The sequence below is a fragment of the Sus scrofa genome, chromosome 18, assembly GCF_054392235.1.
Source record: "Sus scrofa isolate SSC_HxYL_T2T_F1_AM1 chromosome 18, Sscrofa_HxYL_maternal_Yorkshire_Landrace_v2.0, whole genome shotgun sequence".
Lineage (NCBI taxonomy): Eukaryota > Metazoa > Chordata > Mammalia > Artiodactyla > Suidae > Sus > Sus scrofa.
The window spans coordinates 59,748,635-59,775,284 of record NC_139400.1 but is presented as its reverse complement, the minus strand read 5'-3'; the positions used below and the strand labels follow the sequence as shown (position 1 = coordinate 59,775,284).

The following is a 26,650-nucleotide window of genomic DNA, read 5'->3' as shown; positions in this document are numbered from 1 at the left end:
CACTTGTACTTCAAACATTTTACGGGGAATATCTTTATTATATCCGAACAGAGAAGTATTAACAAGACATATCATAGAAGACCGATCATGAAAATCTAAATTAAACATAAATCGTCCATGTCCAGAGGTCCCATAAGTATATCAAGCTCAAAGGCAGACCACAGAGAGGAGGACGATTCTGTGACACATAACCAACAATTCCCACGCATCAGTCACAGAGACAGGGAAGTTGGCAAGGGCTATAGAGAGGACACGCAGCGAGAAGGAACCCGAACACAGGGCTGCACAGTCTCCCAAGGAACTGTAATCACAACCAAAATGATGGACTTAGGCACCAACTGACAAAAAAAGAGACAACCAGAGAGCAGGGAGGAGCATGGTGACTCTCCATACAGCCCTGGGGGTGCACACCCTAGAGGAGCACTTCTTGGGGAGGGGGGACGGGGCCAGGAAGGCCACAGAGTCGAAAGGGGGGCACAGAGCGGGGAGGATGCCTCACTGGAGATGATCCAGGATCCAGAGGGGCAATAAATGACTGCAGGTTCCATCAGGGCCCAGCGCAGGAACCAAAATAACTGGAAACAGTTTAAAGAAGAGAAGATGAAGGGTAACAAGGGAGTGGTACCACGATGGGGGAAGGACACTCACTCATCATCACGAGAGAAGCCGGGGGCTCACAGCCAACCAATCAGTCACAAGAGTGGGAGCACCTCCTCCAGAGCACCTCCAAGCTAGGACACAGAACCCACTTTAGAGAGGAGGATTTGCTAACTGCCTCGCAGCGGCGGGCACAGGAGCCACGTTCTTTTTTTTTTTTTTTTGGTCTTTTTGCTATTTCTTGGGCCGCTCCCACGGCATATGGAGGTTCCCAGGCTAGGGGTCGAATCGGAGCTTCAGTCACGGGCCTACGCCAGAGCCACAGCAACGCGGGATCCGAGCCGCATCTGCAACCTACACCATAGCTCACGGCAACGCCGGATCGTTAACCCACTGAGCAAGGGCAGGGATCAAACCCGCAACCTCATGGTTCCTAGTCGGATTCGTCAACCACTGCACCACGACGGGAACTCCAGGAGCCACGTTCTTATTCTCGGAGAACATTACAAAGACTTTAACCTTCACACAGACAAAGACATAAAAATAAAGAGACGAGCATGTACACTGCCAGGGTCCAGAGGCAGGAGTGCCCAGCAGCAGTGAGCTGACCCACTGCCACGTGCGGTTTCTAACACCATCCTGAAGCAGTCAGGCTCTTTGGAGAATGGGCAGAAAGAAAACACAAGATGACCCTGAAGCCCTGCCAGTGCCAGGAAGTGAGAAAGTGCTCAAAACCCCACAGGATGGCGAGTTCCCATTGCGCTCAGCAGGTTAAGGACCCGAGGTGGTCACTGTGAGGATGTGGGTTCGATCCCTGGCCTCACTCAGTGGATTAGGAATCCAGCATTGCTGCAAGCTGAGGCATAGGTTGCAGATGTGGCTCAGATTTGTGGTTGCCGTGGCTGTGGCATAGGGCGGCAGCTGCAGCTCTGATTCGACCGCTAGCCTGGGAATGGCCACATGCCGCAGGAGCGGCTGTAAGAAAGAAGAAAACAGACAAAAACCACAGAATGTCAAAAGTAGAAAGAAGCCAACCTGCGAGCTCCCAATGGGCAGAACTAGAGCTGATGTGAGTAGCTATATACATATCACTGGATTACAACACAGAGAACAAAATAACACCCGTGAGTCACTCTGATACAAATGAATGACTGAATAAATAAACAAATAAAGAACAGACAAATTCTCCTTACAGAAGAATTCTAATTAATAAACAGAAGGAATGAGGGAAATATAAAATTAGCATTAATTTTACATTTATAAAATAATATAATAATACATTATATTATATTTTTATATTAATATAATAATAATTGCTACAAGATTATACAAGATTATAAAGTAATATAATAATTGCTACAAGATTATAATAATATAATAATTGCTACAAGATTTGCTCACTGATGATGCTGAAAGCAGTGGGTGCGATTTTAAGGGAAAACAGGATATCTGCATAACTTCATCTCCCCCTAAATATTTATCAATTACTGCCATGGTTTTAATCTACGCTGGGAATTTTGGGGGGGATTTATTTTTTTCTTCACTTTTTAGGGCCGCACTCATGGCACATGGAGGTTCCCAGGCTAGGGGTCTAATCGGAGCTAGAGCTGCCGGCCTACACCACAGCCACAGCAATGCCAGATCTTCACCCACTGAGTGAGGCCAGGGATCGAACCTGCAACCTCGTGGTTCCTAGTCGGATTCACTTCCTCTGCGCCACGACGGGAACTCCTATGTTGGGAATTTAACAAATTCTCAGAATCTCCATCCTCCCAGGAGGTGGCGATGGACCCAGTGATCAATGAACAGAGAACAGAAAGGGCACAGGAGTAACGCCGGGTGGGCGCCAGCAGACTCGTTCTTAGGTGACCAGGCTAAGGTCACGGTGTTAGGTCACATTCCTATCATGAACACTCAATGTGATACGACGGGAGGAGCGCGTCACCCCCGAGGCCCTCATCCCCAAATCCACGTCCCAGCTGATGAGAGTAAACACCAGGCCAACCGAAACTGAGGAACATTCCACAGTATGTCTGACGTCTTCAAAAGTGTGACTGTCACAAAAACAAAAACACTGAGAAACTGTCCCAGGCTCAAGGTGACTAAAGAGACACGACGACTATGAGCAAGTCGGCATCTTGGACTAGATTTGGAAACAGAAAAGAGACACTGGCTAGTGAGGGGAAAAAAGAGAAAAATCCCCAAGAGACCAGTACAGCAGCTCACTTTAGGGGCAGGAAGGCGACCCCACCCTCAGGCTCTCTGCTACAGCCGTGAACTCGGGCCCTGAGGTTGGAGCCAGCTCAGCGTTGCGTGTGCTGGCTGTGCCGGCTGAGCACACGTCTCAGTCTCCTTCCAGCCTCCATGTCCTCATCTGCTCACTCAGCGCTGCTGAAAGATGGACAACAAACGACACTCACAAGACCCGACTCGGCAACTCACGGGCAGCAGCTCTTGCCAATGCAGGGTTGTTAATAATAGATACTTGTTCAAGTTTCCTGCCCTTGGTGTTGAACCAAAGCCCAGGCAGGGAGGCTTGGCATCATCTTCAGTTTAAGATTACTGTGTTTACTCTTCTGCCCCCTCCTTTTCCTATCTCCATACTGCCCCAGTCCCACCGACTCTGAAAAGCAAATAAAAGGGTTTTTTCCCTCCGCACAATTTCCTCGCTGGCTGCCATTGTTCACAGCATTTGATACAGCAAATTCTGGCAATGGTTTCCCGTTTGCTTTCTCTAGAGGGTGGTTATTTACTGCTCCTGCTGTTTCGGGGGGGCGAAAATTTTAGCGATCTACCGAGAGGGCTTTCCACAAATAGCGAGGTGTGTCTGCACAACAGTCAGTACGTGGAGAGCCCCACCGTGGAGGCTTCCTAACTTTAACCACAGCTTAGTGACAGCAGACTTAAGGGATTTTAGCCTGAATTACTCCAGTCTGGACTCAGAAAGATGGTCCTTTGTTTTCCTGCAGACACCAACTCCTGGGAGTTCTTCTGGCACAAAAGACTCCCATCTGCTGGGAGACCCATATCCTTCCTCAGCACCCACCTGCCCTGTCCCAAGTAACCATGTCACCCACGTCAAATCACCCAAGTTCTCACCACAACCCCCGACCCCAGGCCTTACCACCTGGTATCTGCCCAGTGCTAACCTCTCTGTGCCATCCTTTCCTGGGGCCCCACTTCCAGCTCTACCCAGGCCTGGCAACCAGCAGCACCAACACCAAAACCTCCCTGATTGTGGCATCGACACAGCTGCCACTCAAGAAGTAGTGGCTGAGCCGATGCCATTCTGAGCGCCAGGGCTACAAGACAAAGAGAGCATCGATGTAAGGCCCGCCCACATCACAAGGGCAGTGGGGCACTGACTTAATCAAATGTGGCCTGGTGGCCCCGGCAGAGCCTCCAGAGCCTCCACACAGGATCTGCTACATGACAGGACAGCCTGCTCCCCAAGGTCGCAGAGCCGCACCCCTGGTCAAGGGAGCCGTCCCTGGCTAAGGTCACAGCTCTTTCATCCTCTCTGCTCTCAAGCTCCCGCGATGAACTGGCCTGTCTCCTTCACTCTCACCTCGGGCTCCTGCTGCCTGGCCCTCACCACCCCCTGCACTACAGAGCCGAAGAGAAAGTCAGGGAAGGGAAAGCAGCCCTCTTGTCACCCAGGCAATCACGTCGCCACCCCTCCCACCCTCCCACCTTCTCCATCTTCAGCCCTGAAGACCTGCACGCAGGTGTATATATACATCTGCAAAGAGAAATCTCCAAAGAACTAAGGAGTTTGCTATTTACTGGACTTTTAGGGTAAAAGCTTTTGACAAAGCAACGCTCCACTCCTAACTGAATGCTATGTAACACAGAATTTCCACATTAATTGGAAACGCTGAGTCCTGTGGAACTGGACATGTTCCTGCTTCCTGCCAAGGTCACTGGACCTCCTGGCAGCTCCGGCTTGACCCCTCCCACTGCTCCCATCGACAACCTGCAGCTTTTCTTACCCACTGTGCCCACCCTCAGACCACGCCCAGCCTTAAGGACAAACAAGGACTCCAAACCCCATTCCCAACCATTCTTCCCTTCGAGGAGTCACTTCTCTCCATCCCGCCTTCCAGCACGCCCCACCGTGACCCTCCGTGGCCATTTCCAAGTGTCAAAGCCAAGTCTGCCTTTTGTAGTTTCAGACTCTATGTTTCCCCAACAATATCGAATATCAATGTCCTGCCCTGGACATCTGGTCCCCCACCACCTACCACCATATCCAGCACCACCCTGAGCCCTCTCTCTCCTCCACCGTCAGACCCAGCACCAGCCTGAGCCCCCTCTCTCCTCCACCGTCAGACCCAGCACCAGTCAGTGCCCATCCGTCTCCTCCACCCTTACACATGGATCACCACCTGGTCTCCTGTGGCCGACCTCTCCTCTGCTCTGTCCGCCTCATAAGCTCCAGGGCACATAACTGACCCTGCATCTTCCACACACCCCTGGAAACACTGCAACAGTGAAAGAGGCCGTCTGCATCGCAACCTCCTCTATTGTGTCTGCTCCCCGGTAACGTTCAAACAAGCCAGAGCACCAAACTCTTGGTCCAGAAGCCACTGGCTATCCCATCCTCCACAAGACAGACCTGTTTCTTCGATTTCACGGCGATCAGGATACTTCAACAGTGAGTGGTCTCAGCCACCCAAGAACACAGACAAGCCCCTCGCTCCTCCAGCTCAGGCAGGACCACGGGAAGGCCGTGCTGACTTCCAGGCAGCGCCCCCAGCAGGGCTGCCTGCCCTTCTCAACCTGACCTCCCACACCAGCACCCCCCCAGTTGGCAGATTCTCTCCACCCACTGTTCCTAGAGGTCCAGTCTGGCTTGTTTTTGAAAGAGAGGGTTGTTGCTCTGTGTGTTGTGTGTACACATGTGAGCACAGGGGGAGGGGCATTCCAGGGTTTAGCACAGTACAGATGGAACCCACAGAGTCAGGACTGGAACTGGGCATTTCTGAGCCAATGTGACACTGAGGAGCACGGAGGACACCACCCCAGGGAGAAGAGAAAGCGAGGCAAGAGGTTCAACGTGTCGGATTTGCTTAGAGCAAGGAACCTCCTTGAAGAAGTCCAGATTAAAAAAGTAAAGCAGGACTTACTGCTGTGGCTCAGCGGGAACAAACCCAACTGGTATCCGTGAGGAGCTGGGTTCGATCCCTGGCCTCACTCAGTGGGTTAAGCATCCAGTGTTACCGTGAGCTGCGGGGCAGCTCAGATCCTGCGTTGTTGTGGCTGTGGTGTAGGCTTGCAGCTGCAGCTCCAATTCGACCCCTAACCTGGGAACTGCCATGTACCACGAGTGCGGCCCTAAAAAAAGTAAATAAATAAAATAAAATGAAGCAGAATCAGTTTTTTTTTTTTTTTTTTTAGTCTTTTGTCTTTACAGAGCCACACCCACAGCATATGGAGGTTCCCAGACTAGGAGTCTCATCGGAGCTGTTGCTGCTGGCCTACACCACAGCCACAGCAACGCCAGATCCTTAACCCACTAAGCGAGGCCGGGGACTGATGGTTAGGACGCATGGTTCCTAATTGGATTCGTTTCCACTGCGCCACAATGGGAACTCCAGGATGAGTTAGTATTTAAGGACACCAGCCCTGGAGTCAAAGTCCCTGTGGGGCCACAGACTAGCAATGACACCCTGGACCAGCTGGCCTGGCTCTCCAAGCCCTGGTGTGCTCATCGGTGCGGGGGGGGACACAGGCCCTCACGGAAACCGCATGGCTTGTGAGCTCACAGACCGCAGTGGCTGACACCCCAGAACCCACCCCGGGATCATGCTGGTCCAAGCTCAGTTCTTAATCTGCACACGCGAGGCTGCTCCCCGCCCAGCTGGGGCCTCTGACGCCATCACCTGCCCGCCCACAGGACCATGAGCCCGAGTATGTGGCCAGACTCTCATGCCAACAAAACACTCTTCTCCCTAAACAGTCAGGGTCTCGGTCAGAGTGTGGCTGTTTTCACAGCCTGACGACAGCTCAACTGGGAAGAGATGGTGGCCCAAGAGTCCAGCCAAAGCGACAACGTGCCATGGGAGCACTAACGCCTCCTGGATTTCAGTCTCTGCAAATAGTACTTTCCGTTCTCATTAGTTACAGGCTGCCAAGGAATTTTAGCTGTGAACAGAATGAAGACAGGCTGGAGAAATACTCCTACTATTTATAAAGTTCTGTGTCAGAGACTCGATCCTCCCTTGACAGCCCCTCCGCATGTAAATGAGATGAGACCCTCCAGCAAGCAGTTCTGAGGGGGGGCTGAATGGGTGGCTGCACGGGACCCAGGCCACAGGCCACGTCCTCCTGCAGCCCGGGGGAGGCGGCATGATGCCACCCAGACTCACCGAGCTCTTCTGCTGTTTTGTTCCCACTGCCTGTCCCCACACAGCATGAACAGTTAATTTTACTGCCTCCCTAAAAGCGTGCTTAAGAGAAGCCTCTTGGACGACTGTATATATTCGCAATCCCCACGCTTTTACCCTTTAAACTAGCAGAACCAAACACAATCCCCTCACTGCACTAACGATGACTGGTTTCCGGCCACACGGACCAGCGAGCTCCACGTGGCTCCGACAGAGAAAGGTCTTTCTTACTCGAAGAACTGTCACAAACGAGGCCCTATCAGCAAGGCACCTCTGACAGAGGCCTTTCCAGGCAGCACCTTTACTCCGGTCCCCAGAAGAGCGGCATCTCGCTCTGCCTTAAGAAGCCGCTTTACTGAGGAGGCACTCTGCAGTCTTGCAGGACAGGCCCGGGGGCGGGGGCCTGAGGGTGCGCTGGTCAAGGTCACCTGTGCAGTCACAACCTCACCTCCCAAAAGCACAGACGAGCTGGAGAACCTGTCCTCTGCACCATGACCAGCGAAACAAAGGACACAACGGGGACTGGGCGCCCTGCCACCCTCAAGGCCATGCTCAAGAGAGGACCACCAAAACAGGCCATCACTGTGGGTGGTTGGGGGCCAAGAAAGAAGGGGCTGGAACTCAGTTTCACCACGTGCTGGGCGCTGCCCGCCACCCTCACACAGAGGCCAGACCACATCCCAGGGGCCATAGGCTCCCTTCACAGCCAGAGAAAAGGAGGCTTCAGTCACACCCAGGGGGCTGCCTCTGGCTTTTGGGTGGGTCACCAGCCAGTCAGATGCCTGCTCCCACACGCGGTCCCCAGGGCACCTGTGTGTGGTCCGCCCACAGGTGATCTCAGCCTCCAGGGGCCCTCATGGGCGCCTCCATCCCCTGCCCCCCTGGCCCCTGCCTGCCCCAATTCCAAGTCTAGCAGGCAGGATCTGCCTTCAATGGCTGTCTGTGCCAACAGGAGCAATGCCTCATTAGTCTGTGAACCGCTGCTCCCAAGGACAGGCCCTGCCTCCCAGGGCTTGCCCTCAGCTCCAGAGAAGTGGACGGGCCTGCTCCCTCCACGGGGTCGGACACTGCGCACCCCACACGGGCACCAGGAGGCAGGACAAACAGCAGGGGAGGCGCTTCCACCTGCAGCTTAACTCGTGACAGTCCCGGACTCGAGAGAGCTGCCGCGACTGCCATGAGCAGCAAGGCCCCTCCGACATCCAGAGCTGCACCCAGACCACAGGTAAACCCAACAGGCAGGAGCGTGGGTGAGAAAGAGAGCCCCACAGAGCGACCTCGTCAAAGTCTGAACGCTCTTCCCCATGTCTGGGACCAGACAAGGGGGACCACTCTCGCCATTTTTAGTCAATGTTGCACTGGACGTGCTGGTCAGGGCACTTAGGCAAGGAGATAAAAGGCACCCAGACTGGAAGGAAAAAGTGAAACTACCTCTTTTTGTAGATGACATAATTGTGTGTGTGTTCGTGCGTGCACATAAGTGCGCGCGCGTGTGTGTGTATTCCTTAAGAATCCACTACAAATTATTAGAATTAATAAATGAGTTAAGGAAAGTCGCAGGTTGCAAAGTCAATACGCAAAAATCAACTGCATTTCAATACAGTAGCAATGAATAATCTGAAAAAGAGATTAAGAAAATTCCATTTGTAAGAACATCAAAAAAAGGTTTACAAATAAACTTAGCCAAAAAAACCCAACAAAACTTACACTCCCAAAATAAAATATTGTTGAAAAGAATTAAAATGCTAAATAAAATAGAAAGATATCTCAAGTTCAAGAATTAGAAGTCTTGGAGCTCCCTTTATGGCTCAGCAGAAACGAGCCCGACTAGTATCCATGAGGATGCAGGTTTGATCCTTGGCCTTGCTCAGTGCGTTAAGGATTCAGCATTGCCATAAGCTATGGTGTACGTCACAGACGAGGCTCAGATCTAGTGTTGCTTTGGCTGTGGCATAGGCTGGGAACTGTAGCTCCAATTCAACTCCTAGCCTGTGAACTTCCATATGCCGAAGGTGTGGCCATGAAAATAATTTTTTAAAAAAAAATTAAAATCTTGAGTGAAAGGACACTATCAAGAAAGAGAAAAGAAGGGGAGAAAATACTTGCAAATCACTTATTTCATAAGGGTTTAGTTTCCAGAACATATAAAGAACTCTTCTACCTAACAATGAAAGACAACTCAATTTAAAAATGGATAAAGGGGAGTTCCCATTGTGGCACAGCAGAAATGAATCTGACTAGGAACCATGAGGTTGCATGTTCAATCCCTGGCCTCACTCAGTGAGTTAAGGATCTGATGTTGCCGTGAGCTGTGGTGTAGGTTGCAGATGCAGCTCGCATCTGGCATTGCTGTCTGTGGCTGTGGTGTAGGTCCGGCAGCTACAGCTCGGAACAGACCCCTAGTCTGGGAATCTCCATATGCTGCAGCTATGGCCCTAAAAAGACAAAAGCCAAAAAATAAAACAAAATAAATAAAATAAAATAAAAATGGACAAAGGAGCTGAACAGACATTTCACCAAAGAAGATACACAAATGGCCAATAAGCACATGAAAAAACACTCACCATTTGTAGTCACTGGGAAATGCAAATCAACATCATTAAGGTGGCAAAGTTCCCTAGTGGCCTAACGGCTAAGGATCTGGTGGTGTCACTGCTGTGGCTCAGGTCACTACTGTGGCATGGGTTTGGTCCCTGATCCAGGAACTTCTGTATGATGCAAATGAAGCCAAAACAAAAAAAAGGGAAGGAAATTCAGCAAGATACTAATACTGACGGAACTTGAATAATTTTCTCTATTTTCCAATTTTTCTAAAACCTGCTTTTATTGCCTTTTCTTTTTTGGCCACTTCACAGCACATGGAGTTTCCCAGCCAGGGATCAGATCCAAGCCGCACTTGCAACCTATGCCACAGCTGTGGCAACACTGGGATCCTTTAACCCACTGTGCCAGGCCAGAGATTGAACCCGCATCCTTGCACTGCAGAGATGCCGCCAAGCCCGCTGCACCACAGTGGGAACTCCAAAACCTGTTTTTACTTCTTTTTTAATTAGTTAAGTAACATTTTCCTAACTGCCATAAGCTATAATACAAAGTGGCAAAGAAAATGCCGTTCCTGGAGTTCCCATCATGGCTCAGTGGTTAGCGAACCCGACTAACATCCATGAGGATGCGGGTTCGATCCCTGACCTTGCTCAGTAGGTTAAGGATCCAGTGTTGCCATGAACTGTGGTGTAGGTCACAGATGCGGCTCGGATCCCGCGTTGCTATGGCTGTGACGTAGGCCGGTGGCTTCAACTCCGATCCGATCCCTAGCCTGGGAACCTCCATGTGCTGCGGGTGCAGCCCTGGAAAGACAAAAAAAAAAGACCAAAGAGGAGTTCCCATCGTGGCGCAGTGGTTAACGAACCCGACTAGGAACCATGAGGTTGTGGGTTCGGTCCCTGCCCTTGCTCAGTGGGTTAACGATCCGGCGTTGCCGTGAGCTGTGGTGTAGGTTGCAGACGCGGCTCAGATCCCGTGTTGCTGTGGCTCTGGCATAGGCTGGTGGCTACGGCTCCGATTTGACCCCTAGCCTGGGAACCTCCATGTGCCGCGGGAGCGGCCCAAGAAATGGCAAAAAGACAAAAAAAAAAAAAAAAAAAAAAGACCAAAGAGAAAAAAAAGAAAATGCCATTCTTAAACACAATACAAACACTAAATATTTGGCTATTAATTGAACTCAGAATACATTAAATCTACATATAATTCTTTCTTTTTTCTCCTCTTTTTAAAGCCGCACCTGAAACACGGAAGTTCCCAGGCCGGGGGTCAAATCAGAGCTGCAGCTTCAGCCTACATCACACTCATAGCAACATCAAATGCAAACCACATCTGCAACCTACGCTGCAGCATTCAATAATGCCAGATCCTTAACACACTGAGCGAGGCCGGGGATCGAACCTGCATCCTTACAGAGACAATGTCAGGTCCTTAATCCCCTGAGCCACAACAGGAATTCCCAGGGCAACTTTCTATAGCTCTATTTCATGGGAAGCCATGAACAATGCAATGATACATCTGCTTTTAACAGGGTGTTTAGTGGGAGTATAACTGATGACATACTTGGAGGCACTACGCAGTTTTACTGTAACACCAGTTAAAGACCTAAAGCAGTGTAACATGGAACCCGATCAAGTCACCGTGACATTCATTTTAAAGAAATCAAACAACAGTAAAGAACAGTCTTGTTCCCACTGTAGCTCAACACTAACGACCCCAACTCGTGTCCATGAGGATGTGGGCTCGATCCCTGGCCCCGCTCAGTGGGTTAAGGATCTGGCTTTGCTGTGAATTGTGGTGTGAGTCAAAGACGTGGCTCGGACCCTGCGTTGCTGTGGTCGTGGCGTAGGCCAACAGCTGCATCTCCAATTCGACCCTAGTCTGGGAAATTCCATATGCCGTGGGTGCGGCCCTAAAAAGCCAAAAAGAAAAGGACAGCGTTGAGGAGTTCCCGCTGTGGTGCAGAGAGTTAAGATCTGGCTTGTCTGTGTGGCAGTGCAGGTTCTATCCCCAGCCCAGCACAGTGGCTGAGAATCCGCTGCTGCTGCAGGTGTACCACAGGTCGCAGCTGTGGCTTGGATTCCATCCCTGGACCAGGAACTTCCAGAATGACAGGAGGGAACCAACTACCTCAAAGAAAGAGACATGAAAATAAAGATGAAAAGGACCTGATACTTTAACACTGGGGGGAAAAGAAAAGGGAGATGAAAAGTCTGAGTCCTGGATTGAGGATGAAAGTCCAGTTTACACCAAATTAAAACATCACAAGACACTGCTGACTGCTACAGGTTTCACAAAATTTGCAGTAAGGGATTTTCATTTTCTTGGAAAAACTTTCAGTCTTTGTTAAAACCTTCTGAACCTTGTCATGATTCTTTTCCTCAACTGCAAATCCTCGGTGGCCCTGGACAGCAGCCTGAAGGACGTGCTAGCCTCAGCCCTGCCCAGGTCACAACGCTCCTTCAAGACTGCACTGGCCCTAGGAAGGTCCCCGAGCCCACGAGCCCACGGTGGGGCCCGGGCCCACCCACCCGCCTGCCTTCGCGTGGCCTGTAGGACCAGGAAGGCCCGCCCCTGGCTCGCAGGGCCCTACCCAGCGCGGCTTCTCCAGGAAGCACTTCCTTGCACCCATCACACTGGACTGGAGCTGTCTGTCCACGTCCCCACACCAGAAGCCCTTCAGCGCCTTCTGCCCTGTCCCTCCTGTGCCTGTCACAGCACAAAGAGAGACACGACATGTATGTGGGTGGGAGGCTGGAGGGGCAGGCCTTCTCTAACATCAGAGCGGCCTGCGAAAGGAAGAGGCTTGTAACTAACTGGTGCCTCCTGTCACTGGCCTGACTGATTCCGACCCTCAGGGGAGGTGGAAAGGCAGAGGCTCAAGACCCCGCACCCACGGGGAGCTGCGACTGCGCTGGGCGACACTATGATTGGAGTGTGGCCATGCCTTCGGCCTCAGCTGCCAAACAGAGGAAATGGAGGAAAAGGGACAGGTGAGACACGGCAGCTCCCGGGGGTTACTGCCACCCTCCTCTGCAGCTGGCCCAAACCCAGGGCCACACAGAAGCTGTCCACACTTGCGAACAGGTGATGACAGGACAACTTCTACAGCAAACATGAGTGCTCTGACCAGGCAGCTGTGCAGGCAGAGGTCCAGACGGGGGGGCAGGGGGGGGTCTCCCTAGGAGGCTCTCTGTAGTACTGGAAAAATAAAACCCCACACACACCCCCGGGGAGAGGGAAAGACAGAGAAATGGGATTACCTCCGCATCCCTGAGGATATTTAGAGTAACTTATTCAAAGAGCTGGATACATTTTACTTACAAGCAACATTTCACAAATTGTCCTGACATTTCAACAAAAACTAATGTCCATGGTTCTAGTCACAGTTATTGAACAAATGTAACCCTCCTGTGTGTCGTTAACATGTTATATGTCAATGCATATAACATTTGTTACATGTTAGTACCTGTAACAAATTAACACACATGCAATTCAAATGCTCAAATCCTCTAATGATCTATCGCCCGAAAAACTCCTAAATAAGAAAAATGGATCAATATGCAAGCGCAATTCCTCATGGTTTTAAAGAGGCCCTGAAGCAGATTTCTCCACCTATTCGAATGTGCATGAAAACAGGAAAGCCTGACTTAACGGGCAGCTCTCAAAGGGAGAGAAGGACAGCACTGGGTGTCGGGGGCCTGGAGGGAGCAGGTGCCTTGGGGTCCCACACCCTGTCCTCTGCCCCACACCCCTCTGCACATCGTCAGGCAGGGGGAAGGTAGAAGCCTGCTTACATTACATTAATGTGAGCCTATCACTTTTAGAAAAAAACCTAACAATTTTTGCTTGGTCCCATTATATTGTGAATTTTCTTTTCTTTCTCTTTCCTTTTTTTTTTTTTTTTTTTTTTTTTTTTTTTGTCTTTTTAGGGCCTCGCCCACAGCACACGGAGGTTCCCAGGCTAGGGGCCCAATCGGAGCTGTATCTGCCAGCCTACACCACAGCCACAGCAATGCTAGACCTACACCATAGCCTGTGGCAACGCCAGATCCTTAACCCACTGAGCAGGGGCTGGGATCAAACCCACATCCTCATGGATACTAGTCAGATTCACTAGCGCTGAGCCACCACAGGAACTCCCTATGCTGTGAATTTTCCAGACACAAAATCGCATGTACAGCTGTTTGATTCTGGTCTTTTTGAAAACTCCTGACCAACACAGCACGACTCAATGGACCTCCACGGGTGAACTTCACCTAGGATAGTAAAGTGCAGGGTCACAAAATTTGGGGGGTGGGGAGCTTAGAAAGAACTGAGCATAAGCAAAGTCAAGAGATAAACTGGGGGAAAATATTTATAATATATTATAGATAAAGGTCAAATTTCCCCAAAAGGAGTGCAAGCTCTTAAAAACTGAAGTAAAATAACAAACCTGTACAGAAAAATGAACAAAAGACAGAAACAGTATTCTCAGAAAAAAGACACACAATTAGGTCTTAAACACATGACACTATACACAACTTCACACATGATAAAAGAAATAAACATTAAAATGTGAGTATCTCTTTTAGAAGAGCATAAATTCAAAAGCTCAGCACACAGTGCACTGGCCCAGCTGTGGGGACAGGCGCACAAACACTCGCTGGAAGAACGCAGACGGCACCGCCTTCCACGGGGGCATGTGGCTGGCCAGGGACTCACATACGCAGCAACTGTGGGGGGGTGGTGGCACACGGAGGGAGCACGTGGGGAAGCTTCCAGTTATTTCTTGTTGGGGAATATCTTGTTCTGGGTGGTGATTCATGGCAACGCTCACTTGTAAAAATACATCAGGTTTTCAGCTTCTAACTTACAACGTGCTTCCAGATGGTTAGCGGCAGGGCACGCATCTCAAGCCTGAGTTGTCCTTAAGCACATGAGATGCAGAAAGTGACGTGTGCTGGAAAAAGCACTGAGAGACCCTGGGGAGACCCGGCCCGGACAGCACTGGAGCATGTGCACAGGCTGGGAGAGGGAGGCCAACAGAAAAGGAGCTGGGCGCGGGAGGGATGTCTTCCTGCACAGCAGACGGTCCAGAAAGGTCCACAGAGAGACAGAGGGATGAGCTGAGGACAGAGGGGGAACAGCGGGACATGCCTCCGAGAGAAAGCACAGTGTGATGTCAATAACTGGGCTAGAAGTGACCAGAAGCCCTAGGAAGGGAGGGAGGGAGGGGTCTGCCCGTGGGAATGGAGGGAGGCGAGGGCCAGTCGGAATGGAGGAGTCCAGGGTGCAGAGGCGGACCAGCTCTGGTCTCTCCCGAATATCAGGGGCCAGCACGCTTAGGGCAGGACAACAGAACGGCCACGAGGCCGCCTCCTGCCCCCTTCCCAACACACACGAAATCTCGACCCAGTGGCACCCAGCCCGGAGGGTGTGAGGACACGGCTGGTGACCCACGGGAAGTGGGGCGCCATTCCCACAGACCAGCTACCAACACAGCACACCCCAGGCCACCCCCCCAAAAAATGCCCAGAGACGAGCTGTGGAAAGGCGACGGCATTCACAGACAGGGTAACAGGAGTCTCGAGCACAATCACCAACACACCTCGGGAATCAAGCCCTGGAGCCAGCTCCCCAGGGCAGGGGCGCTGAAGTCTACAGGGAATGATGCGTTGCTGCAAGACATGGAGGCGACAGGCCACCAGGACTCCACGACCCTCCTCGGGGACGGAGGGACACCGCATGCAAGAAATCAACAGGCCATGGGAGAAACTAAAAATTGTGATCACCGACATTTAAAAACGAAACACAAAAGAACTCCAGAGAAGTAGCTCCCTCGAGGAGCCCACCGTGACCGGGGTGGTCAAAGGGGGCCTGAGGTTCCCCTGCATTTCTAAGTGAGTGTACTCTGTTATTACCGTGTCAATAAAAACCAATAAACATTTCAAATAAATATGTCTTGAGACAAAATAAACGAGGACTGACTACCTCTCCAGCCTTTCAGACTCCTCCAAAAAAAAAAAAAAAAACAGTCCCTGGAGGTGACAGCAGGCCACCTAGGTGTCATTAATTTGGTAAGTGCTGGGTGAAACCACACGTGTCTCTACTCCAGGACCGCCAGGGACAGCGACACAGCACAGACCAGCGATCCACGGACACTCCAAGAACACGGCCCGCAGAAACCGCGCCTTGACCGGAGACGCGCGGGTGCCTTCAGCTCTCACCCTCCCTCATCCTGCGGACCAACGGCCTCCTGGAAAGAGGGCAACCGCCACTCCCGGGCTTCTGGGCGGTCCGGGCCCCCATTCATTTTCCTCCGTGAAGACACAGTACTTCCGGAGGCATTTTTAGGACTTTCAGAAATCTCAGCGTCATCTCTGTTTAGTCACTGTTCTCTGATTCCATGAGAAACGAGGCCGACCGAGCAGACAGGCTCCCGGAGCACCATTTACGCCGCAGAACACGCTGGGCGGCTGCCCCAAGAACAGGCTGCCCGGCTGGGGCTGCGAGGACACGTCCGTACGGTGCGCTGCGTGGAAAGAGCGAGGATGGCAGCGTGCACAGTGGCCCCGTGCCCGCGCAGCGGAGCTCAGAGGCGGCCCGGGGCCGTGGGGGAGGCTGTGCGAGTGGGGACAGGGCCGCGGGGGCCTCGCTACTCTGCTCACTTGTGCTGTGAACCTGAAACCGCTCTAAAAATAAAGCCTATTTTTTTTTACAGTAGGGGAGAGGCATAAGCAAGCATCCTCGTATCCTCAGACTTTCTCGTGGTGTCCCCGCGGCGCCGGGCGCACGCAGGGGGCTCTCCAGAGCCAGAGAACAGCAGGCAGGTGGGAGTGGCGGTGAGCAGAAGACTGGGGTCCACGGCCCCTTTCTGCTGCTGCCATCTCTTTAAATGCCTGCATGCGGCATTTTTCAAAACACCAGTTTTAAAAAAAAAAAAAATAGTTTTAAGGAAAGAAGCGGTTCTAGGGCTAGAGGGAGGGGTACAAGGGGCACAGACCCAAGTAAAGGCTGCAGCCGCGACTCAAAGACGCGCGCTCGCCGCAAAGATGCAAAGGAGGGAAGAGACTCTGGCCGAGAGGCAGAGTCTGCACAGAAATGACCACTAGACACAGTGGCATAGCCACTGCCCCGCAGCCAACTGTCCTGCCAACCAGGCCAACTGAGAGTCCAGGCCCCAGGGCCAGGCTCAGCAGAGCTCTCCCCAACATCCTGCTCAACAAACAAATTTCGGCCTAAAACTGAAAACTGCTGTTAATGGTGAGTTCTTCTGTGTCACAAAGAGGGCACTGCCAACCTGCTAGAGGGAAAGGGACCATGCCCCCATCTGTGGACTCTCACTGTGTGGCACCTGTCCCCCTCCTTCTTGACTGGGCTCTGGGAGGTACTTCCATGGGTTCTGCTGCTTTCATTGTTGGGAGAGTCTGGGACTTGTTTTCCTTGGACGGAGAACAGACCTTTCTGTTGTCTTAACCAGGACCAAGCAGAGTGGGCAGGGCTGGCTGGTCACAGAAGCAAGTCAGGAAACCAGTGGTCACTACACAGCGTTGGGCAGCACCCATCCTGCCAGGCATGCAGGCAACGGGGTCATAGGGCAGCCCAGGGGCACCAGGGGCACGGAGTCAGCAGCGCTGCCTTCAGAAACAGGAGGAAAAAAGAGCCCTGGAAGTCTGTTCTCCTGGGAGGACAGGAGCGTCTGCAGTGACATTCCTCCTACTTTATTCAGCTTCCCCAGCGACGCCCAGAAAACGCCCGAGTGTTTTTAGGTCACAGCTAGTCCTACCTACCCACTTACTGCAGTGCCCCGGCAGCAGCAGAGCAGGACGCTCTGGGGGAGCCCGCCTGCCTGGGGACGCTGGCGGGGGCGGAAAGGCTTCGTGGGGGACTGGCCCAGGCTGGTCGCCCACCCTTCCTGCCGACCCCCCCGCCCCCGTCCCCCCGGCAGAGACGATTCCATCTAAGCATCCACGCACCAGGGGCCACCACTGCAGAAATCTGAGGGGAGCTGGCTGGTTTCCTTCCCGCCGCCCCCTCACCAGCCCCCGGGGAGCACTGTGAGCCTCGCCCCATCCCACCCCAGCCCACGGAAGAACCAGCCCAGAAAGGCGGAAAGGTTACGCTGGAGGACAGGGAGAAGCGCCTTCCAACTCCGCACATGACGACGCCACCCACGGATCAGCGTGGGGCTTGCTGTCGGAGCAGAACATGCTGACAGAACCAGGACTCCCGTCTCACTGGGGACAGCGCGGCACCCACTCCTCTCCTCCCTCCAGCTGGAGAGCAGCTGCGAACGAGGCGTCGGAGGCGCTGCTGCTGCACCAGCCAGCCCGAGGCCCCCCAGGCGGGCACGGCTGAACGCCACGGGCCCCGGGGCCCGGAGCCAAACCCACACGCATATGCACTCCATGAACACCTGCTGAATGAAGGAACCAAACTGAGCGCTCGGCTCGTACGGAACGCTCTCATTTTTCTGTTCCCTTAACCCTCACGACAGCCCTTCAAGTTCAGAATCATCACCCTGCTTTACACCTGGGAAAACTAAGGCTTGAAGGCCAGAGAACTTCACAAGGTCAGAGCTGGCATCTGAATACAGGGGTTTTGACTCCAAGATTCGCAATCTTAATCCATATCATAAACTTTTTAAAAGGGGAAAAACCTGCAGGTGAAAAGTTGGCAGGATGGTTTTGAGGGTAGAGAAACCGGAAAATGGGCATAAAACAGGCCTACAAGCCAGGATACTGGCAGCGACAGCACACCTGGTGCCCAGATCCTTGATTTCAGATCATTCTCCAATCAAAAGCCAAGGCCACTTGGGGAAAAAGCTGACCTCACAGCAGGATGGCCTGGAACATTCTGTGGTGCAAGCACGTAGGGAAGTGCTCAGAAAAAGTCGTGAACGTGTCAGAAGGACATGTCCACCTGAAGGGAACCCTGAGCAACCGCACAAGACAGTGGGGTCACAACTACGGCGTCGACGTCGCGAAGGACACACTGACACACGCAAACAAGTGTATGAATGAGTGAGTGAGTGAGTGGAGGAGAAAGAAAAGCCCTTCCTAACAGTAAAATCCCAATGAATAAATGTAGAAAGAAGGATAGAAGCAGAAGAGCACAATTTGGCAGACACCGCAGTAATAACTGTTTCAGACAAGAACAATCAATGGTTGCTGAGATTAGTGGGCAAAGTATGAGGAGAAACAAGATATTTACAGAGAAACTCTCTCTGCGCAGGACACCTATTAATTAAAAAGGGGAAAAGAGCAACCCCTCAGCGGAGGCGAAAGGCGCCACCCCCACCTCCTTAGCCGGTCACAGGGAAACCTCAGCCGAAGCCTCACAGAGACAACCTTCCACCAAGAAGACAAAGACGTCGGTACCCTCAGGGTCCCGGTCAGGAGAGACAAGACTAAGAAACTGCCGGACAGAGTCAGGAGATGGGCCCCTAGTGCAGGGACGACCATGGACGGAACCCTGGCCTGGGGGAGAGGACCCTCCTGAAACGAGGGCTGGAAGCCACCAAGGCCCTCAGCAGGTAGTCTGCACAGAGGCCCTGAGTCCGTGGGGCTGACCTGCGGGCCTGCTGACAGAGGGATGCCTGGGATCATTCGCACGACTTCGGCAACTTTTTCTTTCAGATCTGAATTCCCCAAAAATGAAAGTTTTCTTTAAAGACCAACAAATAAATAGACATTGAAAGTTATATGCCAGCGCACACGCCGGCCTTTGCTCAGCTGAGGCTGGCCCCATTCCCTCCTAACGTGGAAGCCACAGACCCGACACTCAGAACCTAGGCTCCTGACTCACCAGACACACAGAGCCTGTCTGAGATGACCCATTTCAGACGTTCTCAAGAGAACGTGGAGATGGAGTTCCCGTGTGGGGCAGTGGTTAACGAATCCGACTGGGAACCATGAGGTGGCGGGTTTGATCCCTGCCCTTGCTCAGTGGATTAAGGATCCGGCGTTGCCGTGAGCTGTGGTGTAGGTCGCAGACGCAGCTCGGATCCCGAGTTGCTGTGGCTCTGGCGTAGGCTGGTGGCTACAGCTCCGATTCGACCCCTAGCCTGGGAACCTCCATATGCCTCAGGAGCGGCCCAAGAAATGGCAAAAAGACAAAAAAAAAAAAAAAGAGAGAGAGAGAACTTGGAGATGAAGCTGCACGTGCACCCCAGCCCTACGCCAGCCAACTGCTGAGCCTCCGCCTGTCACACGCAGGGGCCTTCCCCAAAGGGTTGCTCTTACCCCCAGGACAGCAGGTGGTCTGGCTTAAGAAAAAACGACAGAAGACTCAGGACTGCTCTAGCTCCCTTGCAGTATAGTCTACACAGCCGGACCAGGGCTCGGACTCCCGGTCCTGGACTCTGTCCCTCAAGGGTTCTTCACCACCGGACAAGTTCAGTGCCTGGCCTCACAGTACAGAGACGGGGAACAGGAAAGGCCTCAGGGCTCTATCACCACACGGGACTAGGGAGCTTGGAGGACGCCAAGTGGCCATTAAAGACCACAGGGATGAACAGAGCATACGCAGCATGAAAGCCCCCACTCTACGAAAATTCAAGGAAAACCGAAATGTTGCTGGAGAATGGAAGTCGTTAAATACGAGAAAATTCTAAGGTTTATCATTTTTTAACTTGACCTTTAACTTGAATCACTCATTCATTCGGCTGGTTACTAAATGCCAACCATGTGCCTGGACACACAACGGACAAGACAGACAGAGCCCAGGGCACACGGTAACCGAAAAGCTGGGCTCTACCCCCATCGCTTTCCACCTACTGTCCTCCTGGTTTCCCGGGCGAGAGAACTAGCGGGGAGGGCAAAAGACACACAAAAAAGGCAGTTTACAGGGGAACAGAGGTGGGAGCCACCACCCAGGGGCCAGAGACAAGGATGTGGTCTGAGCCAGAGGCCAAAGAAGTGGCTGCCACAAGGCAAGCCAACTGCAGCGACAGAGACCAAGGGAGAGGGCAGGCGTGGAGCCGATGAGGACGGACGGGGAGAGCCGAGGAGTCCAGGGCTGGACGGCGGCAGGGAGCAAGCCGCGGGTGGAGCAGAGGTGAAGGTGATGCATGATGTGCGGTGCTGCAGGTCACCACTGACCTCCCTCCCCCCAGGGGACAGGACGCTCCTGGTTGCCGGCTCTAGTCTGCACCCCTGGCTCACACGCCCTGCTCTCCTGGCCCCCCAGGCAGACAGCTCCTCGTTTCACGTTCAATGCCCAGCTGTCAACCCTTGGGCCTCTTCTCCATCTTTACTCACCGCCTCGGGGATCTCAACCCAGCCTGTGGCTTTAAATGAATCAATACACTGATGCTTTTCAAATTCCCACCTCCAAGCTCACTGCCCATGTTCCGGACCCACGCGCATCACCTGCCTTCTCAGGTCCACCTACACAGCGCGTGGCTTCTCAGACCAACCGCACCCAAGGCCAAACCTGTCACCCTCAGAACCAGTCTCCCCATCCCACCCCTTCCTTCCACAGCTAATGTCAGTTTCATCCTTCCGTTGCTCAGGGCAACAAATTTTGAGGGGAAGAAAAAGTAAAGTTACATTTAAAATTCTTAAGATTAAAAATCTATATATTTACTACTAAATATAGTCACTAAAATACTGTAATAAATACTAAATAGTCTATATTCCTAGAAAATCCAAGAAAATCAACTGAGAAGCTTAGAAACTAAGAATTCAGCATCGGTGTGTAGGACCTACTGAATAAGAACATTAAAATTCTACAGAAGAACATAAAACAAGACACCAAGACTCAATAATGTAAAGCTGTCATTTCTCTGTAACTTAAACATAAATTTAACGTATTCCCAATGAAAATTTCAACAGAATTTTCTCTCTTTTTTTTTCTTTCGGCTTTCCGGGGCCACACCCATGGCATACGGAGGGAGGTTCCCTGGCTAGGGGTTAAATCAGAGCTGGAGCCACTGGCCTACACCACAGCCACAGCCAAGCCAGATCCGAGGCGCATCTGCAACCTACACCACCACTCACAGCAACACCAGATCCTTAACCCACTGAGCGAGGCCAGGGATCGAACCTGCATCCTCATGGGGGCAAGGGATTAAACACTAGTCCCACCAAGTATTAAAATGTATCATAATGAAGCTGCGGCAAATAAAATAGCTTGGTACTGGCAAACAAACAGGACACACGGTTTAGTGTCTATGAATACACAGAAGAGGAAAGGAAAACACAGAGAAACACATGCAAAGCCCATCAGAATCTAACACGTCACGTAAGTGGCATTTCAAATAAAACCAGTGAAGCAAAGGTAAGAGTGGCCAAGAAATGGGCTAGGGCTGGTACCCACCATCAGACAGTGGGGGCACACACGAGGAGGATCTCTCGGGGCCACTTTAACGACATCCGTCACAATTACCCACCTCATGTCCTAGGACCCAGTAACTCCTGCTCTGTGAATTCGTCCGACAGATATGTACACACGTGTTTCAAGAAACACGTACAGCGCATGCACCGCAGTGGTGCTGCTCAGGCGGGAGACTGGAAACGACCTAAGGACGCCCCTGCGGAGCCTCACAAGACGACGGCTCTAGGTCCGCAGGGTGGACGCTGCGCGCGCTCGAGAGGCAGACTGCAGCCACGTCGGAGTCACCCGGAAAACTTCTGCAGATCCTGACACACGGTCACACTTGGGTCAGTTACAGCTCATCTCGAGGGGCAGGCCCAGGAATCAGCATCGTACAGCCCTGTGATTGCCAGGCCAGCCACCGCCCCCAAAGGCAAACCCAGATGCCACTGCTCACCTCCAGCATGGGCCTGGGCCGGATCCCTAACTGTGATGTGGAATGTGCACGCGCGCACGCACGCGCACACACACACGCACGCACAGAGTGGTGAGGACCGCCACAAACTACATGCACCAGGAAACGGGCAGCTGGTCATAAGGAACACTGGTACTTTTGGCAGCTGCTCGGGGATGTAACTAAAGGCTCCCACGCAGCACACGGTATGTAACAGGGGGAAAAAAAAAAAAAATATATATATATATATATATATAAAAAAGTGAAAAGTAAGTCTATGAAACAGAACAAGTTTACAAAAGACAAGCATAGACAATAGCTGCCTTTAAGGCAAATTCACTCTCATTACACACTCTCGGAACGCTCCAAAGTGTTTATCCTAAATTCAACTGCCAACTTACTAGACCACGGAACAGAGAGTGGGGAACTCGACACACCAGCCATCTGATTTTTTCCGACCCTGCCTGAAGCATGGGAACGTTCCCAGGCCAGGGACTGAACCCGCACCACAGCAGCAACCCACGCCACTGCACTGACAAGGCTGGATCCTTAGTCCACTGTAACACAAAAGAACTCTGATAACCTGATTTTTTTTAAACTAATTTTGAGAAGATAAAAGTGAGAGAAACAGAAAGTCAGCTACAAGTGATGTGTGGTCAGAGCCTCACTTATAGATTTTGACAAATTTTATTATTTTTTAAAATTATGACATGATGAGAAAACCAGAGGTTTAAACGCTGGTTGAGGAGTTCCCATCATGGTGCAGTGGTTAACGAATTCGACTAGGAACCATGAGGTGGCGGGTTCAGTCCCTGCCCTTGCTCAGTGGGTTAAGGATCCGGCATTGCCGTGAGCTGTGGTGTAGGTTGCAGACAAGGCTCGGATCCTGCGTTGCTGTGGCTCTGGCATAGGCTGGCAGCTACAGCTCCGATTAGACCCCTAGCCTGGGAACCTCCATATGCCGCGGCAGCGGCCCAAGAAATAGCAAAAAAAATAAAAAATAAAAAATAAACGCTGGTTGGAAATATTTACAGGTGAAACGATGAGGTAATATCTGCTTCTAAATGAGGGGCGAGGGACCAGGCGCCAGGGTCGGCAGTGAGTACACCTGGATTCATTGCGTCCTTCTGTCTACCTTCCTTTGTATTTAAATTTGACCTAGAGGAGTCCCTGTCATGGCGCAGCGGAAACAAATCTGACTAGGAACCATGAGGTTGCAGGTTCGATCCCTGGCCTCGCTCAGTGGGTTGGGGATCTGGCGTTGCCATGAACTATGGTGTAGGTGGAAGACACAGGTCAGATCCCGCGCTGCTGTGGCTGTGGAGGAAGCCGGCAGCTGTAGCTGATTCGATCCCTAGCCTGGGAACCTCCATATACTGCGGATACAGCTCCAAAAAGCAAAAATAAGTAAATAAATAAATAAATTTGACCTAGACCATTTTTCACAAGGTGCATATATTTTCACGTATCTCTCAGATAGTTCTGGTAAATAGTTGCTTTTTTTCTCCACACAGCAGAGCAAACATACCCATGTCTAGGCCTCTAAACTCACAAACACCGAAATACTGCTTTAACTTCCTCAGCTCTGGCCCCTTCTTCTAACTGTAGGATTTCAGGCAAAATGCTTCACCGACTTACATCTTCATGTCTCCATCTGTACGAAGGAGCACGTGGGTTCTGGAACTGGAAGTGCACGGTTCCCGGGGGCTCGCTGGCCTCTCTCACCCTCACAGGCTACAGCACCAGGTCATTTTTCAATACTGCTTCCAGTGTCCAACAAGCCCAATCTAAGCCACTGCTGTAAGGTACACAGGCCAGCCTAACAACCAAGCCTACAGGAGTTCCCATCGTGGATCAGCAGGTTAAGAACCCCGACCAGGACCCATGAGGATGCGGGGTCAATCCCTGGCCTCACTCAGTGGTTAAGGATTTGGCCTTGCTGCAAGCTGCGGTGTAGGTCCCAGATGTGGCTCGGATCTGCTGTGGCTGTGGTGTAGGTCGGCAGCTCCGACTTGACCAAACCCTAGGTCTGCGAACTTTCATACGTGGTAGGTGTGGCCCTAAAAAGAAAATTAATTAATTAATTAATTAATTAAAAGAAGCTTATAAGCTGGAAACAAACTGCAAAAGGAAAACTAAAGCATAATGTATCTAGAGGGGGAAAAAAAGACTCTAACAAAATCTGTATCAGATTTTCCTGGCTTGTGCTTTAAAGCAAATCCTTGAAGCCTCTCACGCCTGAGGCTCCTTAGAGAAGGGGCAGTTTCAGGGTGAATCACTGAGAGAGGGCGCGACCCCATCAGGTGAGACTGAGAACAGACCCTGAGGCAGGTAGGCCAGGCTTGGCCCCGCGAGGGTCTGAGAGAGAAGGCTGGCGGACGGCCTGGACCCCTGGCTCTCTGTTTATTATCCTCTGAAGGCATAACTGCAGCCAACACTCTGAGCTGAGCAAAAGCACCTCTTCAGGCACACAACCCTCAAAAGGGCACACCTTGAGCTCAAAATCAGCAGAAGGAATGCAGGAAATGCTCAGGACACAATGCTCAGCAAAAGAGAATCCGCAGTTAAGCCTTCTTATATTCAAACATACACACACACACACACACACACACACACACATTTGCATGAACAGAAAAAAACTGTAGAAATAGCCCAGAAAGTTGATAGGCAGTGGTAGGGTGTTTCTCTTCTTCATACACTTCTCTCTGTTTTCCAAATGGTCTACACTGAGCACAGTTAGGAAGAGAAACAAAGTCTGTTCTTAAGCAAAGACAAGCAATGCGGTCACAGCGCCTCACGCCTACGCTGAGGGCTCACTATGTGCCGAGAACCCTGCTCATCAAGTCATACTGACCTCAGCCAATCCTCACAAGCCGACCGGGTGGGTGTTTGGGTGGCATTCTGGCGTGTCCACATGACTCTACAGAAGAGCCTCCTGCAGCGGGCACTGAAAACACGGGGATCAACAAAGGAAGGCCCCTCAGCGACAGACCCAGGAAGCCGGCTCTCAGGCAGCGTGACTACGCCAGAGAGGACGCCCCGGCAGAGAGCAGCACCTTCCTGCTCCTGCAACGGCCCGTCTGAGGGGCATCGCGGGCGGATGTCACCAGAGATGGGTGAGCACCACCGGAGAGGCACTAAGGACTGAAGCCCACACACAGGATGCTCACCTGCACAGAGCTCGGAGCTGAGCGGGGCTAAGCAGGTCTCTGGCCAACACTGAAAACGGTGAGAACTAGCCATAAACAGGGGGTAAGGTGAAACACAGGCCCAGAGGAGATGCGGTTACCTGCGGGGGACAGGAGAAGGGTGGAGGTGCTGGAAGGCCTTGCTGAATGAACAGCAGCACCGAACAAGGTGAACGGTGCTGTGCCTGGGGTGTGGATGAGTCAGGAGGATGCGTGATGAAGACGAAGCATCTGCTGAAGACACGGTTAGGAAACCTGAAACTTCTCTTCCAAACTACACCATCCCCTTCCCAAGAAACGCCTGGATCCCTGTAACAGCTGCTCACGAAGGCCACAGCTCCCAAGGAAGAGAAACACCCTTGTTCTACCAGGCTTTCAGGAGATGGGTCAACACCCCCCACCTGAGGCTTTGTGGTCTGCTTCCCTGAGCAGGGAGAGGTGTAGTGCAGGGGACTCTGGGCAGGCACCACCATTCAACACGGACAGCACAGAAGCAGCTCTACCCAGAGGCCTGCACCAACACAGATTCTGCGGGACTGTAGTATTTACTGCTGAAAAAAAGCCCGTGTATAAGCAGATCTCTACAGTTCACGGCCATGCTGTGCAAGGGTCAACTGTCATTTACTCTCGGTCATACTTTTTCCTTCTTTTTTAAAGAATTCTGTCTGCGATTTATAAGGCAAAGGTCAGAGGTGGCACAGCCTTCTGTACATTTTTTCTTTCCTTTTTTTTTGGCTGTACCTGCGGCATTTGGAAGTTCCCAGGCTAGGGGTCAAATCAGAGCTGCAGCTGTTGGCCTACACAGGATCCAGGCCGCATCTGCAACCCATGCCACACTGCAGCTTGCGGCAATGCCAAATTATTAACCCACTGAGAGAGGCCAGGGATGGAACCCACATCCTCATGGATACTATTTGGGCTCTTGAATCACATTTTTGTCAGCATCCCAGCACCAGCAAATGCAGTTAGAACTGTGTCGCCTACAGCGACACCTGCCGATGAAGAGGGGTACTGCAGGACCAAAGTGGGACCAGACCCAGAGATGGAGCCCAGGAGGCAAACCCACAGGCAGCTCTGAGGTGCCGGACTTAGGAATTAGGAATTAGGACATGGATGCTCTTGACTTTGAGCCCCTCTCTCCTTCCCGGGCACTAGTAATGTCATCGGCATTTCCAAAATCT

General features: G+C 51.9%; 1 protein-coding gene and 1 long non-coding RNA gene across 3 annotated transcripts in view; both read right to left on the bottom strand.

The window, feature by feature from the left end:
* Positions 1 to 26,650, bottom strand: part of NUDCD3 (NudC domain containing 3) — a 71,179-nt gene that overhangs the window by 32,964 nt on the left and 11,565 nt on the right. The window lies entirely within an intron of this gene.
* Positions 5,977 to 25,570, bottom strand: LOC146395088 (uncharacterized). Of its 2 annotated transcripts, none has more exons than XR_014833241.1 (3): positions 25,452 to 25,570; positions 25,136 to 25,228; positions 5,977 to 9,691 (listed from the first exon to the last, which is right to left on the bottom strand). It is a non-coding gene; the product is annotated as an uncharacterized LOC146395088 (long non-coding RNA). The 2 variants fall into 2 exon arrangements; XR_014833242.1 differs by lacking the exon at positions 5,977 to 9,691 and adding an exon at positions 24,220 to 24,341.